This window comes from Rhinatrema bivittatum, chromosome 18 (genome assembly GCF_901001135.1).
Source record: "Rhinatrema bivittatum chromosome 18, aRhiBiv1.1, whole genome shotgun sequence".
In the NCBI taxonomy this organism is placed as follows: Eukaryota; Metazoa; Chordata; class Amphibia; order Gymnophiona; family Rhinatrematidae; genus Rhinatrema; species Rhinatrema bivittatum.
In genome coordinates, this window is record NC_042632.1 from 13,169,463 (window position 1) to 13,185,323 (window position 15,861).

Sequence of the window (15,861 nt, forward strand, 5' to 3'; positions counted from 1 at the left end):
AATTCAGTTACTCAAATCCTTCTTCAAGACCTCTTAATCATGAATTGAAGAAAGATGTGCTGGTGTTTGCATTCCATAGTTGAAAAGACATTACACAGGCATTCAAGAGGAATTCAATGTATCATAACTAACCATGCAGAAATAGCAACTTATTCTATTTTACTTTTGTATTTTCACTAGTCAATAACAGCATAACATTTCTTAGTACTGTAAATTTAAAAAAATAAGTTATTAATGGTTATGGGTTTAGCACAAGAAAATAGTCCTCAAAAGGAAGAGTCAACTTTTTGCAAGAAGGTTTTTATTATGTATCAAAGTTTTGTAAATATTCACAAATGGTGAAAACCACCAGAATTTAACATATGTGCTTTTGAGGGAAAACTAGTCACACAGCCCAAATGGGAAAAGGTTTTTCCATGAACAATCATACTCATTCCAAGGTTAGTATAAGGTCCAGCTCCTGCACCAAATTGTTTTAGCAGACTCCTTCACACAGGCTGCTTTAGCAATGATGAGTTTTAAAGAGGCACATTTATATTAAAAGATTGTGCATTTATTTGAAATGAATGGGTAAAGAGTAACAAATGAGACCAATTTTGTTTCATTCATGGACACCCTAAACAGATGGAAGATGCCCGCAATTTAAAATCTAAATTTTTGTTTTATTCATGTATATTTCTCATTCAAATCTATGGCCCATCGAAAACTACTACAATGAGACTGGTAACTGCTTGTGTGAGGTAGCAGACAAGCTGGAGTTAGGGTGGGAGAAGACAGTATAAAGGACCAATCAAGGCGAAGCATGTTTTTAATTAGCCTATAGCTGGCATATGGATCAAATGAAGTAATGTCCTCCCTCTGAGAGTTCTGAGCATACGCAAAGAAACTCCATTTTCTCTGTTGGATTTCAGAGGGAAAGCTTGTCTTTTCAGAAGCTCTCTTAGAGTCAAAGAAAAGTTTTTAAAAACTTAGAATTTTGGCAATGACAAATGGCTTTTTCTTATCTGTATTGCAGTTACAGTACTCTCAGGGACGGTAACATTTAAAAAACCGCATGGGTGCACATGTACAAGTGTATACCGGCTCACGCCAAAGGACCTGGCCATTTTATAACATATGTGCGCACGGTATAAAACATGCATGTACATGTGTGCACAATTTTATATGGATGCGCACATGTGCACAAACATTTCACCTCTACCATGCAAGTGACACGGTAGACACGCACACCAACGCAATTACCAGTTTCCCCAGTTCATTCCCTTCTCATCTAGGTAAAGGATTGGACTTCCTAACCCTCCCTAGTTAATTAACCCTTTTACCCTGTTAGCCCCATCCTTAAAAGCCCGCTGACTACCCAAACTGAAGGACTGGAAAGTGCAAGGAATAAATTACCTATGATAGATTTATCAAATATATATGGACACTGAGAGGAAACCTTTACTTATATCTTTTGCCTTTCTATCTGACTGTAATTATGTCTTGAAATTATTTTTTAGAAATAGGCAAAGTAACGTATACAGTTACTCAATTTGGGTTTACCCTGACATTGTTAAAATGACTCAAACTAGACGTAGAGATTTTCTCAATATGCGTTTGTCAGTCCTTCAAATAAGTGCCATGTTCACCCTTAAATATCCATGTAAATCCTGTGTGAAGCATTCTGGTGTTAATTATAATTTATTCGAACCCACACAACTTAGGGCATTCTTAGATGCTCGATCCCAAGAGGCATCCCCTCAAGCCTCGGCTAGTAAGTGAATTTAGGTAGTGGTGTCACTTGGTGTACATGATTTACTTTAAATGATTATATATTCTTTAAATACTGTGCTTATAGTTCTGCCTCCTAAATATTCTTTTATTTGGTGGATGCTTGCAATATATTAATGTTGGATAGTTATCCTATGTTCTCTTTATAATTTTGTTCTATGATTGTAAACACCAGTTTTTTCTGTACAAGAGTTATTCTTGGGAATAATGTTCAAAAAAAATTTGAAAATAAAGAATTAAAAAAAAAAAAGCCCGCTGACTAGCCTAGTTGTTTTGTTTAAGACTTACATACCATCCATAGCACAAGTAAAGTTACGCATAGGGGAACGAGGTGCGCACTTGTACGCGTAAGTATCTTCAAGCTGGTTTTATTCTTAAATCCTGGGACGACCATGCCCCGCCCCTTTTTTGGAAAAAATTATTGTGTGTGTACCGGGAGATACGCGCGTACGCGGGTGCCTTTGAAAATACATACAGCTCGCACCGGCCTGACTTCTGCACTTACCTCCTGGTTTTGCCTTGCGCCGGGCAAACACTGGAAACAGAAAGGGGTGAAGTGCCCTTTCTCTTTCTGTGTGTGCAAAAGGAGTCAGCATTGAGAGACAGCTATTTTTAATTTTTTTTAATTTACTTTTTATTGCATTTTTTAATGCATAATAAGAAAATTAAAAAAAATTAAAAATAGCTGTCTCTCAATGAAGGAAAAAATATATCACAAAGCTCATAATTCCATAAAGTTCACAAAAAGCACCAAGGAGACACACCAAGAAAATACAAAAAGAAAAATCCAATCAGTATAGAGACACTATATTTCTTTTGAATTTAATCAAAACACCAGCTAAATTAAACATTTCTAGAAATCACTATTAAACATCTGAAATAAAAGTTTCCAATGTGTAGGGTCCAGAAAAATAAACTTATTTTTTGAAACACAACCACAAACTTGCATGAGTACTTAAGTAAATGTTGCTCCCAGATCAAGCACCTTCTGCCTTAGCTGAAGAAACTGTTTCCATATAATTTGAGTGCCTCGTGCAACATCAGGGAAAACCTGAATTTCTCTGCCCACAAAAGAAAAAATCTTTACAGAAAATATTTTGGAAAAAACTAATCTGTCTTTTTCAGCACAAAAAGAAAACAAGCAAAGTTGATCTAACCGGGATATCATCAATTGATAACTCCAAAAAAGTAGTAATATTAGTATTATTCTACAACAAACACCACTACCACCATCTATGTTAAGCTCCTTCTTAGATTTAGGAAAATAGAAAATCTTTGAAATTGTCATCTCCTTATCAGTTGGAATCGCTAATACTTCATGAATATATTTATTTAAAAATTCTAAAGGAGCAAGCAATATTGTCAACAGAAAATTAAGGAATCATAGAATCTTTGACTTTTAACATTCTCTAAAGCCTCCAATTGATTATTAAGAAACTATCTTTTATAAAGTCCCAGTTGCTTGAACTACAGAGATCTGTAGCAATAAAGCAGATGCTGATGTCTCAAAGGGAAGATATCCGAGATTTGCATGGATTCATGCTTCTAATTTAACTTTAGATTCCCCCATATATATAGAGAATTGTAAACCATTTGACAAATTTATTATCCATCCTAGTTATAGCTTTCTATACATCTTTTAGAGTCCACTTGAGACACATAACAGATTCTTCTTTACTGGAAATGCACAAGTTGTCAAAAAATTCATCTATCCCTTGCTGATCAGAGAGAGGTTGAGAGAGCAACACAAGTATCCAAAACTGAAGACATGGTAGCTGCTTCATGTTGTCCTGAGGGTTTGGTGGTGGGGATTCTGGTCCAGAACTCACCAAGGCTTCTCCACTCTTACCCATCGAGGGCTGGTGTCCCAAGCACCTCATGTGGTTATTCGTAGGACCATATAGTGAGCCTAAGCTTAGAGATGAACTTCAAGGTTTGCTTTTTCTTTTTTTCCCCATATAAGGGTAGATTTTTAAAAATACGTGCACACACCTCCATGTGCACACACTACCCGGCAGAGCACATGGACGCGCGATTTATAGCATGCATGTGCCGGCGCATGTTATAAAATCTGGGCTGGCGTACGCGGGGGGGGGGGGGGGGGGAGATCTGCCCTGCTTACATGTAGCAACAAGATCGGGGCCTCTCCCAGTTCCCAACCAGACGCTCCAATTAAGAAGTGACTGGGAGCGAACTTTCCTAACCCCCCTCCCTACCCTCCCCCTCTCTTCCCCCGACCCCTTTGAAAGCACTACCTTTTGTTATTTTCTTTATTTTGGAACTTACGCCAGCTACTGAGCTGGCATAAGTTGTGCCCACCAGCATCCTGCCGGCACACAATCCCCCAGTACAGCAGCAAATGGCCACTGTACTGACGGCCTCCAGCTCTGCCCCACCCCACCCCCTGGACCACCCCTCCCCATCCCATCCCCCGTCCCTCCCTGCCCCTGGGACTGCCCCTCCCCACCCTGGGACTGCCCCTTCATAGAGGTCTGGCTCTTGTGTGCGTAACAGGGGTACGCGCAGGCCGGGTCTCTTCTAAAATACGCGCAGAATACTTTTTCTGTATTTTAGGCCCTGGATAGAGGTTATAGAGGGCAGCTATTAATTTATATCAAATTATCAAAATGGATGTAACAAAAACAATACAAAACCACGCGCCCCTTTGGAGCATGCGGCTTAGACGACGTGCCTGCTTAGGCGATGTGCCGGCAGCAGCACGCGCTGATACTGGGCCGATTTTATGGGCCCTCTCCGCCCGATGACATCACAAACGGGACGTGGCCAGGTCAGCGTCGCTGAGGCCTGGAACTCCTCACCTCAGACTTGAATGTTAAAAAAGTCTTTGTAGATAATTATTGCCAGACACCCTCTCGTTATCCTCATTCTCCTCGCCGAAACGCCACTACTGGACCAATTTTATGGGCCCTCTCTGCGTCTCCGCCCGATGATGTCACGAATGGGGCGTGGCCAGGTCAATGTCGCTGAGGCCGGAAACTCCTCACCTCAGACTTGAATGTTAAAAAGCAAACGCAGAAATCTATACAGAAGATAGAGACAGAGATAACAAGAAAAATTGTTAATTAAATAAAATTGTTAATTAAATAAAATCGTTAATTAAATAAAATCAAATGTCCCTGAAATTAGAACTAGAAAATCAGATGAGATCAAAAAATTTAAGATTTATCAATTTTCCCAGAGATTAATTTACACCCCCAAAGGAAATGCTAAAAAAATATATGTTAGAAATTTAAAAAATACCAGAACAAGCATTACCTATTACATCTAGGGTTTTTTATATCCCCCCCCTTATAAGAGGGGAGATGTATCAAACCAAAACGAAGTTCAATAATTGATTCCAACTGAACCATCTTTGATGAATCTTACAGAAATTTTGGAAACATCCCAGGAGAATTGGTTGTCCTCGCTACCTTGGTAGAAACACAAGAAAATATATAGATGCCTAAAAATGTCCGTTGAAAATTTTTATTAGGGAGACTCTTAGGTCCAATAACCAAGATGCCCAATTCAGACCGAGTTTCACCCCCCCTCACGGGGGCTGGCTCAGGGGCTGTGTGAAATAATCTATTATATGTATATGAAAGATCTTATCATGGGATTTCCTTCTTGAAAATTCTGATTGAAGTACTGAGATTAATAATATACTGTTGGCTTCCACATTAAGGGGCGGATTTTCAGAGCCCTGCTCGCGTAAATCCGCCCAAAACGGGCGGATTACGCGAGCAGGGCCCTGCGCGCCGGTGAGCCTATTTTACATAGGCTCACCGGCGCACGCAGAACCCCGGGACTCGCGTAAGTCCCGGGGTTTTCGGAGTGGGCGTGTCGGGAGGCGTGTCGGAGGGCGGGGCTGGAGCGCGCGGCGTTGCGGGGGCGTGTCGGCAGCGTTTTGGGGGCGGGTACGGGGGCGGGCTACGGCCCGGGGGCGTGGCCGCGCCCTCCGTACCCGCCCCCAGGTCGCGGCCCGGCGCGCAGGAGGCCCGCTGGCGCGCGGGGATTACGCCTCCCTCCGGGAGGCGTAAATCCCCCCGACAAAGGTATGGATGGGGGTTTAGACAGGGCCGGGCGGGTGGGTTAGGTAGGGAAGGAGGGGAAGGTGAGGGGAGGGCAAAGGAAAGTTCCCTTCTAGGCCGCTCCGATTTCGGAGCGGCCTAGGAGGGAACGGGGGTAGCTGCGCGGCTCGGCGCGCGCAGGCTATACGAAATCGATAGCCTTGCGCGCGCCGATCCAGGATTTTAGCCGATACGCGCGTATCTACTAAAATCCAGCGTACTTTTGTTTGCGCCTGGAGCGCAAACAAAAGTAGGCTGTTCGCAGCTCGTCTGAAAATCTACCCCTAAGCGTAATAATGCCAGTGAGTTTTCTTTCCCTTGTTGTGGGCTCCAAACATAATAGGTGCTCAAGGCAGCAAACAAACAATCTTACGCATAGACAGTGGCAACACGTCACTCTCCCACAACAAGGGAAAGAAAACTCACTGGCGTTATTACGCTTAATGTGGAAACCAACAGTACATTATTAATCTCAATACTTCAATCAGAATTTTCAAGAAGGAAATCCCATGATAATAAGATCTTTCATATACGTATAACAGATTATTTCACACAGCCCCTGAGGGGCAGCCCCCGCGAGGGGGGGCGAAAATCGGCCTGAGTTGGGCATCCTTGGTTATTGGACCTAAGAGTCTCCCTAATAAAGATTTTCAACGGACATTTTTAGGCATCTATATATTTTCTTGTGTTTTCCTCACGGCTTTTTTAGATCGCCTACCTCCTTGTTTTATCAACTCGCTACCTTGGTGGCATCATTTCTCCTGGAATCAGATAAACAGTGGGTCTTGAAAATGTTTTTCAGAAATAGCTCTGCTACATTTCTAAATATGAAAGTACATGTTTTTCCAGATCTATCTAGGTCGACCCAGAAGAGGAGAAAGCAGTTTTTCTCTCTAAAAAATAGAATAATTGAAATAGAAACAATGCTGTTACTTAAATTTCCATGTAAATGTTGTCAAATTGCAAGGTATAACATATGTTTTCTATTCTCCTGATCAGCTTTGCTTTTTTGTTAAGTAAAAAGTCACTAGTGAATAGTTCCTCTCCGATTGTGATAAAATAACTTAATAGACGTATTGATCCCGAAAAAGAATAATTTAAATCTCCGTTATAGATATTTCTTAAGTAATATAGGGCCTCATTTTCCAAGCCACTCCCACCCGATAAGGGACTTTTCGCGTGCGAAAGGTCCCTTATCACGTGCGATACCAGGATGGGGGGGCGGAGTCGGCCCCGGAAGAGGAGGAGTAGGGGGCGTCACCGGGGCCGACTCTGCACCGACGCCGTGGACAGTGAAAAGGTAAGTGCCTTTTTGCTACCTATTTCGCTCCCAATAGCTACACCTCCTATGGTGGCGCTATTGGGTGCGAAACCGGCAGCGATCGCACCGCAACAGTGTGATTGTTGCCAGCTAGCGCAGGTCCGCCCCCTGTTTCGGCCCCCCGCCCCTCATCTTCTATAGTATCACAGGCCTGCGATACTTTAGAAAATGAGGCCCTTAGTGTTTAACTATTTCCTACAGATTGGTGAATAGGCCTTGAGTGAGGACTAATATTTTTTGAGAGATTCTATGTTAATTTGCCTCTGGAGTGGGTGATGAAAATACCCTTGATACTTAGTAGTAATAAGTTTAGAGGAATGGTATATGATTGGAAAAATATATGAATTTTTCTTTGATCTCTCTGGGGGCGGATTTTCAGAGCCCTGCTCGCGTAAATCCGCCCAAAACCGGGCGGATTTACCGGAGCAGGGCCTGCGCGCCGGGAAGCCTATTTTACATAGGCCTCCCGGCGCGCGCAGAGCCCCGGGACTCGCGTACGTCCCGGGGTTCTCGGAGGGGGGCGTGTCGGGGGCGGGGCCGGAGCGCGCGGCGTTGCGGGGGCGTGTCGGCAGCGTTTTGGGGGCGGGTACGGGGGCGTGGCTACGGCCCGGGGGCGTGGCCGCGCCCTCCGTACCCGCCCCCAGGTCGCGGCCCGGCGCGCAGCAGGCCCGCTGGCGCGCGGGGATTTACGTCTCCCTCCGGGAGGCGTAAATCCCCCGACAAAGGTAAGGGGGGGGGTGTAGACAGGGCCGGGTGGGTGGGTTAGGTAGGGGAAGGGAGGGTAAGGTGAGGGGAGGGCAAAGGAAAGTTCCCTCCGAGGCCGCTCCGATTTCGGAGCGGCCTTGGAGGGAACGGGGGGAGGCAGCGCGGCTCGGCGCGCGCAGGCTATACAAAATCGATAGCCTTGCGCGCGCCGATCCAGGATTTTAGTGGATACGCGCGGCTCCGCGCGTATCTACTAAAATCCAGCGTACTTTTGCTTGAGTCTGATGCGCAAGCAAAAGTAGGCTGATCGCGCTTCTTTTAAAATCTACCCCTCTATGTATTTCAAGCCAAGATGTAAATGCTTGTATATAAAATTCTGAAAATTAATAAAATATATATAAAAAAATAAAATAAAAAATAAAACGTCTATGTCTCCATCTGCTGGAGGGGAGGCAAAACCCAGGAGTCTGGACTGATCCGTGGTACTACAGGAACGAAAATTAGCAGGTAAGAACCAATTTTCCTTTACTACCGATGCCATTGATAAAAATGTCCATTAGCAGCACGCCTATAACAAGCGATCAACAGTTGTGTGCCCAACTGTGCGTCTATACAAAGCAAACCCATACAGTACACCCAAATTTACGACATCTACATTTTTAGGACACCCAAGCATGGAATGTTCAACTATGGGATGCCCAAGCAAGGGATGTCCAAGCATAGAACACCTTAGTATAGGATGCCCAAGTACAGGGCCTTTACATGTATAAGTGCGTACTACAGATGCTCAAAACTTGTAATCCCAACCATGTGGCCCAGATGGACCCTCAGCCAGGACACACAGGCGCAAACCTATGTCAGCCACTATTTTGAAGTAAATCTGTGCATATAAAAGCATGTGAACGCCACCGTGGCCTACCACGTGGCATCTCAGCTTGAGAGTGGGCCTAGCCCAAAAGGCCACTCAACCCACCAAAACTTCCACAACTCCATCCCCTCATGGAGGCAGAGACCAGAATAGAAGATAGGGTGAAAGGAATCCCTAACATTATCTCTCATTTCCTTCTACTTCTCTGTATTTTTTTAAAATCCTTACCTGAACTCAGTCCGTCCCGGCCAAGTACAGAGTCGGTCTACAGTTGTGGGAGGAGAGGGATAATGCCTTCACCATCACACTCAGCTTCCTGCATCCGCTAGCCTTTCAGCTGTTCTCTCCTGGCAACTAAGTACATGCTGGAAAACCGGCTACTAAACCAAGGCACTGGACTGAGAAAGGAATGTATTTATTTATTTTATTTATTTAAGTTTTTATATACCGCAAAATAGTCAGGGGATGACATCTAAGCGGTTTACAAAAATAAAAACATACATAATTAAAAACAATACTACTCATTCATTCTAATTTATACAGTATAAAATAGGCAGTGAACTACAGTTTTTAAATCTTCATTCTATATGGATTATAATCAGTTAACTGATTATAGGCTTCAGTAAACAGATATGTTTTCAAATGTTTTTTTAATTCTTTTATATTTTGAGTTAATCTAATTTCTTACAGGATAGAGTTCCAGAGTCGGGGACCTGCAACTGAAAATGTTCGTTCACGTGTCATATCAAGTCTTGCCATTTTTATTGTTGGAACCTCGAGAATACATTTATCCATTGATCTTAATTGTCAAGTTGGTTTGTAAATCCTGAGAAGAGAACAAAGCCATTCAGAGTTATGATTGTATAGTAAATTATGTATTATTGTCAAGATTTTGTAGGAAATTTGGGAAGGTATAGGAAGCCAATGAAGATGTTGTAATGTTGGAGTTATGTGGTCTTTGCGTGATAATTTATATAGAGTGCGAGCAGCAATATCTCCTGTTTACCAATGATATCTCCTGTTTACCAATGATGCACCAATTATGAATTATAATAGGCCAAATTCTGACAGGCCCCAGGCACTCACTCATAGCAAGAGAAGGAACTTTACCCAGGTGAACTTTAAACTGCATTGCATCAGTAGAAACAAGAGGCCTTGTCTTGATACACTGAAGGATACTTTATCAGATGTGCCTGTTTGTCAGTTCCTGTGCAAATAAAGAAACCAGACAGAAGAGACAATATGACAAAACCTAAGCAGGAGTCATGGTTTGGCCAAAGCAGAGTGCAGAAGGTTATGAAGACCCCTACCCTTGGAAGGAAGGGGGGGGGTCAGCCTGAGACAATGCTGACACTGACACACAGCTTGGCATACAGACATGGCAGTTCTCCCCCTGAAGGAATGGGAGGGGGGGAAAGTACCTGCAACATGGCAAGACCCCTCCCAAAGTAATGGGGGGTAAGACCCTCAATGTGGCAAAAGACCCTCCACCCACCACGAGGTTATGCATGAGCTTATTCATATTTATCAGCTGGGAAGTATAAGACAGGGGGGCAAGGAAGAGAAGAAAAAAGAGAAAGGGAGGAACGGACCCCTGGGAGAGTGACCCTGAAACTAAAAGGGAGCAGGGAGGCAAGCAATAGACCCCTGGAGGACGAGGAGGCACAAACCCTGAATGCAAACTCAGGGAGAAAACCCAGAGTGAGAACCTGTGCTGAGGTGTCCCTGGAAGCAAAAGGGGGACCAGAGGCAAACCAGCCCTCCCCTGCTATCGAGAAGTCTAGGTATGGCCAGGATATCAGAGAGAGGAGTGGCCGGCTCAGGTGCGGAAAGTGAGTCATAGATGAGGAAGGCTGAGAACCAGCCCAGATAGCAGGCAAGCACCAGAGCCTCCTTCCTGCACCATCTGCCCACTCTGCCAGCACCAAGCCCAGGAAGCAAACATCTCCCCTGCCCACATTCTCCAACTCTCCAGCTGGAACCTGCTTCAAAGGTGAACAGAGATATCATCTGAAGTTGGAATCAGGGGTAAGTAAGTTAGCCATAAGTATTAATATCTTAAGCAGGCTAAAGTTTATGGCATGTTTTGTTACCACCCATGATACAGAATTTTCTTGAGAAAACTGGTGCTTGGTGGCCAGGATATTAGAGATAGGAATTGTTTCTATTTTCTAAATGCTATGTCCTGCCAAATCTGATAAATAAGTCTATTTCTAAGGAGAATAAACGTTGTCTTTCCCCTGACTTAGGATCGCAAGTAAGGTGGGAGGGCAGCTAGCAGTGTCTTGTGGCAGACAGATCCCTGCACCCCTAAACCTGCTTACAGGGATCAGGAGATATCACCTCAGGAGAACTCAACTGAGGGAGGGACCATAAGGTATCACCTCAGGAGAAATGGTGCATAAATAATCTCCTTCTTTCTCCTTTTTTTTTTTTTAACCAACAATCCCCTGTAGTGAAATGCACATCCACCATCTGCTGGAGACAGAGAATACTGGTGAGCTGATGTCAGTGCAGGGGGTATATATACCGCAACGTCAGCTTTGCTCCGTCTCCATCTGCTGGTAGAGGTACATAACCCACTGATGTGGATTAACCTGTCTGAATGCTAAGAAAGGTGGGGTTTCTGCCAGAGGAGGATTTTAAAAATAGAAAAAAACTCTCCCATTGCTCTGGATGAAAAAAATATAAGGGGAAATATCTTTAGTGACAGGCAAAACCAGGTCACACATCACAGGATATTGAGGGAGTTCAGAGAAGTGCTAGTGGGTTCCTAGATACGAGAGATGAGAGTGGTACCAAAAGACTGAAGAAGGGCAGTTTGCAAAATTGATGGCAGAGAGAAGACTGGAAAATACAGGCTTACCTCAGAATGGGAAAAATAGAGGCTGCTGAAGGAAAGGATAGTGAACTATCTACAATCCAGTGGGTTGCTGGACCCAAGAGAACAAGAGGAAGGCCTTAACTATTAAACCTGATTAATTGATTTTTTTTCTTTTGATTGGATGACTACAGAATTAGATTAAGAAAGAGCACATGATGTGATTTACTTGGATTTCAGCAAAGCTTTCAATATAATTCTGCATAGGAGACTCATGAATAAAGTGAGAAGCCTAGGAGTGGGCACCAAGGTGGTGGAATTGATTACTAATTGGTTGACTGACACAATAGTGGGTAATGGTAAATGGAACCTGCCTTGAAGAGAGAAGAGTAATAAGCTATTACCATCTGCTTCACCCTGCTATGTTGTGTCATTGCTATAATGTTCCACATACCATCAAGGAACCCCTGCTCTCTAGACAACCTCCAGACTATCTCCTCCTCCTCCTTCGCTCAATTGCAGTGATACCCCGCCCACTATTGATGTCATCAGGGCGCCGGGATGAAATTGGAGTGCAGGACAACCGAAAGCGGAAAAAGCTATTACATCTGCTTTACCCTGCTGTGTCGTGTGCATTGCTGTAATGCTCCACTTACCATCAAGGAACCCTTGCTCTCTGGACGACTGCTGGACCATCTCATTTGCCTGGTTAGACTGAAACCCTGCCCACCATTGATGTCATCAGGACTCTGGGCTAAAACTGAAGTGCAGATACCAAAGGTGTTGCATGCCTTTTCCTTCCGCGTGCCGAAGGAGCACGCAAAAGGAGCTAGTCCCTTTTTGTGGCCCTTCATGCGCACTAGGGGGGCGGATTTTCAGAGCCCTGCTCGCGTAAATCCGCCCAAAACCGGGCGGATTTACGCGAGCAGGGCCCTGTGCGCCGGTGAGCCTATTTTACATAGGCTCACTGGCGCGCGCAGAACCCCGGGACTCGCGTAAGTCCCGGGGTTTTCGGAGTGGGCGTGTCGGGAGGGCGTGTCGGGGGGCGGGGGCCGGAGCGCGCGGCGTTGCGGGGGCGTGTCGGCAAGCGTTTTGGGGGCGGGTAAGGGGGGCGTGGCTACGGCCCGGGGGCGTGGCCGCACCCTCCGTACCCGCCCCCAGGTCGCGGCCCGGCGCACAGGAGGCCCGCTGGCGCGCGGGAATTTACGCCTCCCTGTTGGCTTCCACATTAAGGGGCGGATTTTCAGAGCCCTGCTCGCGTAAATCCGCCCAAAACCGGGCGGATTTACGCGAGCAGGGCCCTGCGCGCCGGTGAGCCTATTTTACATAGGCTCACCGGCGCACGCAGAACCCCGGGACTCGCGTAAGTCCCGGGGTTTTCGGAGTGGGCGTGTCGGGAGGCGTGTCGGAGGGCGGGGCCGGAGCGCGCGGCGTTGCGGGGGCGTGTCGGCAGCGTTTTGGGGGGCGGGTATGGGGCGTGGCTGCGGCCCGGGGGCGTGGCCGCGCCCTCCGTACCCGCCCCCAGGTCGCGGCTTGGCTCGCAGGAGGCCCGCTGGCGCGCGGGGATTTACGCCTCCCTCCGGGAGGCGTAAATCCCCCGACAAAGGTAGGATGGGGGTTTAGACAGGGCCGGGCGGGTGGGTTAGGTAGGGGAAGGGAGGGGAAGGTGAGGGGAGGGGAGGGCAAAGGAAAGTTCCCTTCTAGGCCGCTCCGATTTCGGAGCGGCCTAGGAGGGAACGGGGGTAGGCTGCGCGGCTCGGCGCGCACAGGCTATACGAAATCGATAGCCTTGCGCGCGCCGATCCAGGATTTTAGCCGATACGCTCGACTACGCGCGTATCTACTAAAATCCAGCGTACTTTTGTTTGCGCCTGGAGCGCAAACAAAAGTAGGCTGTTCGCGCTCGTCTGAAAATCTACCCCTTGGTGTGCCTTTCAATAAAGCAGCCAATCCTATTCTCCACCTCAGAATAATAATGGCTGAGGGTGCTGATTCCAGTAATTTGGGGAAGGGGAAGATATGCTGTCTTTCATAATTTGTCCATGATTGGTCTCATAGATGGTTATCAATTGTTAAAATTTGCCATTTGCCTGAAGGATTCCTGACCGCGGCCTTCCAAAGTTCTGCTGGGAGGTGGAGAGACTGGGCCTTCCCATCATGCTGATGTCATCACAAGTGCCTCGAGTAAAGCCCTTGAAGCCACCAGCTCATGACATCTCAATTTTTCTGAACATGGGAAAGAAAAGAAAATGGAAAATTGTCACTCAGCATTGCAAATGCTTTTAGACATTCCATTGTTTAAGCTGTTACATTTGGACAAATCAAGAGATCGTTTGTTTTACATATAGGGACCAACTCTCTAGAATGCACTCCCTCAGCAAGCAAAAAATGAAATAGTGCTAAGAACTTTTTGAAAGATACTGAAGGCATTCCTGTTTGAGCAAGCTTTTAGTCAATATCTTCATAGCGCATAATGGGGTAGATTTTCAGACGAGCGCGAATAGCCTACTTTTGTTTGCGCTCCAGGCGCAAACAAAAGTACACTGGATTTTAGTAGATACGCGCGTAGTCGCGCGTATCGGCTAAAATCCTGGATCGGCGCGCGCAAGGCTATCGATTTCGTATAGCCTGCGCGCGCCGAGCCGCGCAGCCTACCCCCGTTCCCTCCTAGGCCGCTCCGAAATCGGAGCGGCCTAGAAGGGAACTTTCCTTTGCCCTCCCCTCACCTTCCCCTACCTTTGTCGGGGGATTTACGCCTCCCAGAGGGAGGCGTAAATCCCCGCGAGCGAGCGGGACTCCTGCGCGCTGGGCCGCGACCTGGGGGCGGGTACGGAGGGCGCGGCCACGCCCCCGGACCGCCCCGGGCCGTAGCCACGCCCCCGTATCCGCCCCAAAACGCTGCCGACACGCCCCCGCAACGCCGCGCGCTCCGGCCCCGCCCCCGACACGCCTCCCGACACGCCCACTCCGAAAACCCCAGGACTTACGCGAGTTCCGGGGTTCTGCGCGCGCCGGTGAGCCTATGTAAAATAGGCTCACCGGCGCACAGGGCCCTGCTCGCGTAAATCCGCCCGGTTTTGGGCGGATTTACGCGAGCAGGGCTCTGAAAATCCGCCCCAATAAGCATAAGAAGTAAATTTCAGTAATCTACCACAGAGCTGGTTGGGACAGTAGTATTGATTTTATTGAATTGTGTTGTTTTAAATCAATAATTTATAATGTAGGTTCATGTTTTTTATGTTTGAATTATGAATGTTTTATTTTAAATCATTTAGCAACATTAATAAGCGATATATAAATGTATTAAATAAATAAATAGGTGGAGGGCCTCAAAGATTGGTTCTGGGACCGGTTCTGCTCAATATCTTTGTGAGCGATATTATGGAGGGATTAGAAGGAAAAGTTTGTCTTTTCATGAATGACACTAAGGTCTGCATCAGAGTGGACACACCTCAAGGTACAGAGAGAATGAGAAGCAATTTAGGAAAGCTGGAAAAGTGATCGAAAGTTTGGCAACTGGAATTCAATGCCAAGAAGTATAGTCATGCATTTGAGGTGCGGTAATCCAAAGGAGCTAAAGACTGATGTGCATGCCACCTGATCTCCGACAAGAACAGTGCACACAGAAATTTAAGAGAAAACTCAAAACCTGGCGCTTACCCTTAACCCTTTATTCTACTTACTCAATAGCTTGTTTGATGCTCAATCCATTGTTTTTTTGTAACATCTCAGCTGTTTCTCTGTTTTTGCCATTGTTCTCATATTGTTACCTGATTGCTATTACTCTACCTCTTGATATTCCCTATCTCTTTTGTTAACAATGCTCTAGTTTTATGTAACTCTCCATGTTAATACTGTTCTATGTAAACCAGCATGATGAACCTACAAATGTCGGTAGATAAAAACCCTAAATAAAAAAATGAACAAATAAATAAATAAATAAATAAATAAATAAATAAATAAAATGGCTCAAGAGAGAGACCTTAGAAACATAGAAGCATAGAAATGGTGGCAGAAAAGGACCAAATGGTCCATCCAGTCTGCTCAGCAAGCTCATGGTAGTATCTGCTGTGCCATGCAGGTTACCCTCATGCTTATCCATTTCCCAGACCGTGAAAGTCAAAGCTGTTTGAATCTGTTACCCTTTGCCACTGAAGCAGAGAGCAATGGGTGATAGTGGCTGATGGTTGGAAAGGGGTGAAGCAAATGCGACAAGGTGATGGCTAAGGCTGCATAAGGGAGAGGCACAACTAGCAGGAAAAAAAAGGTATTATTGCCGTTCTCTAGGTCTTTGGCAGGCCTTGCC

At 45.8% G+C, this 15,861-nt stretch overlaps 1 long non-coding RNA gene across 1 annotated transcript; it reads right to left on the reverse strand.

Moving 5' to 3' along the window:
• Positions 1 to 4,230: 4,230 nt before the first annotated feature.
• Positions 4,231 to 11,031, reverse strand: LOC115079932. The gene is made up of 3 exons (XR_003853452.1): positions 9,423 to 11,031; positions 8,963 to 9,132; positions 4,231 to 4,810 (listed from the first exon to the last, which is right to left on the reverse strand). It is a non-coding gene; the product is annotated as an uncharacterized LOC115079932 (long non-coding RNA).
• Between the last annotated feature and the right edge of the window lie 4,830 nt (positions 11,032 to 15,861).